The sequence below is a fragment of the Sinohyriopsis cumingii genome, chromosome 18 (genome assembly GCF_028554795.1).
Source record: "Sinohyriopsis cumingii isolate HCF-2022 chromosome 18, ASM2855479v2, whole genome shotgun sequence".
Lineage (NCBI taxonomy): Eukaryota > Metazoa > Mollusca > Bivalvia > Unionida > Unionidae > Sinohyriopsis > Sinohyriopsis cumingii.
In genome coordinates, this window is record NC_142978.1 from 47,110,122 (window position 1) to 47,112,653 (window position 2,532).

Sequence of the window (2,532 nt, forward strand, 5' to 3'; positions counted from 1 at the left end):
GTGTGATTTAAAAGCGTTCAGCAAAGGATTGTTTCAAACATCCACAGGGAGAAGATTCCATTCTGTAATTTGGGGATTCCTCTGGGAGCTTTCAGAAGTTTTCCTTCAGATGGCCTCACTGGTGAGGCAAATGAATCATCACTCTCTCACAGATGAATGAAATTGCTTCTAAAGTGCACTACCAGATTATCTTCTTATCCATCTAATCCTGTATATGACATTGTCTTTAGTCCTAGAAACCGGCCCTTATATAACTGTATATTGTCTTCAGTCCTAGAAACCAACCCTTATATCACTGTATCTGACATCGTCTTTAGTCGTAGAAACCAACCCTTATGTCACTGTATATAACATTGTCTTTAGTCCTAGAAACCAACCCTTATATAACTGTATATGATATTGTCTTAAGTCCCAAAACCAAACATTGTATAACTATACGATATTGTCTTTAGTCCCCAAACCAAACCTTGTATAACTGGAAACCAAATTTCATTCAACCTTTTTGTTATTGCTGCAAAAATCTAAATCCCAAAATTCCACCATGGTTAATAGACTCCCCTGTTATTACTGGATCTTTGCCATTGTAAAATACTGTATAGCAATTCTTTCTTTCTTCAGATTAAATTCAGTACATTCAGGGCCCTTACATCATGGCCATGCATCCTATTATACAGACAAATATAGACAATGTAGCAGCCACCATTGCAACACTGTAACCATCTTTAACTGATTACTTGATAAAGCCTCCATGTTTGTATCAGAAATTAGACATATTGAGATCTTTTAACCAAACTCAAAATCTCGCAAAAATAAATTTGATCTTTTTGGATTCCATTTCCCCACTGAAAGCCCTGCAAAGTCTTACCATGTATACTTGCTTATAGGTCGAGTCAGTCTGCAAACTGCACAGATCCAGATCAGTTCTTGCATAATGTGCCATCGAGGTCTTTGCAGTTTGTTAGGAATAATCAGTTGGAACAAAATGTAAAACCTGATCAGCAGGCACATTATGCTATGGGAGATAAAGACATTTGTTGTTTGCAGTTTGACTTGACTTATAAGCGAGTAAAGAGGGTTAATTTGATAGCTCTTAATATCCAAAATTTAGCAAAAACATAATTTGCTAATAAAATATGGAATAATCATTTTGCACAATAGGCTGCCTAACTGCATTGGAATTAAGGATAGTGAAAGGCAGATAAAGCAACAATATCGGACTTCTAGTCACCCGTTTCTGAAAGGAAGATTCTACACAGTGTTATATTAACTGGCCTGTTGTATGTACTTGGCAAACTATGTGGAATGTAAACTACATAGAAAAACTTCAGAGTATCAAACCAATCACTGGGGAGTGGCAACTCTCATACAGAACAAATCCAAGAGATGATGTGGTATTGTGTTGTATAGGACACAGTTCTGACTCTTGCATACTTAGCTCTTCCCGTGGGCATATCAGACTCCTGTATGCTTAGCTCTACCCGTGGGCATATCAGACTCCTGCATACTTAGCTCTTCCCATGGGCATATCAGCTTAGCATCTGCTGAGAGACGCATTCTTGCACAGGATATCAACTTTCAGTGTATGAAAGAAATATTTTGGTGGAAACTTAATTAATAGCTTTTATGATTGTGTACTATCTTTAGAGTTTCTAAAAGAATACGGTCTGTAGAATAAATTTTTATCTTAGATTTTTCAAGCACTTAAAATAAATATCTACTCTTATTGTGTGGATATCTTTTAATGAAAAAGTTTTACATTTTATCTTCTTGGACATCTTTTAATCTTATTTGGAAGGTTTTAACTTAGATTGTTTTTGCCATTTTTACCTTCAAATTCGTCAACATTACATTTAATACCAATCAGAGAACTCTTAGTAACTTGTATGCATAACAGTGTGTTGCCAAATTCATGGTATAAGGGAGTTAACCCAGAGAGCAATGTACAATACAAGCCTCAGTGATTGTGGCCTTTCTACAACTAAACTTCTGATTATTTAAGACCCACTTTTGAGTGAATAAAAAATGTGAAAGGTACCTGACCACACCTCCACAAAATTATGTTACAATTTTCTACATTTCTGTGTGATTTGCTATTTGTTAATATGTAATAATTTCAACCATTTATTAATCAAAGTTGCATGTTTAAAAAATATCTGTTACAAGATTTGCTTTAGCTGATGGTTATGGCATACAGCAGATAGGATCTAGAATTTAACATATTGCTGACATTGCTCCATAATGATTTAGACTACTCTCTGGACTTGACAGAACAGTTAGCATCGTAAATATGCATTGGTTTATGTAAAAACTTTCTGTTATATTAGACTACTTATAAATAATATATCTTATCTGGGGGGCCCAGATGGTGAAGGGTGCAAATCTTCTGGATTGGCTTCACAAAGGACGACATTTACGCACCATGGAATTGGGTCTGACCCTATTTAATGGGGGGGGGTGTGGTAGGATTTTATTGAATAATTTGTGGCCCCTAAATAGCTTGAAAAAATTATTCTTGGTCTTATTTGTAGACAA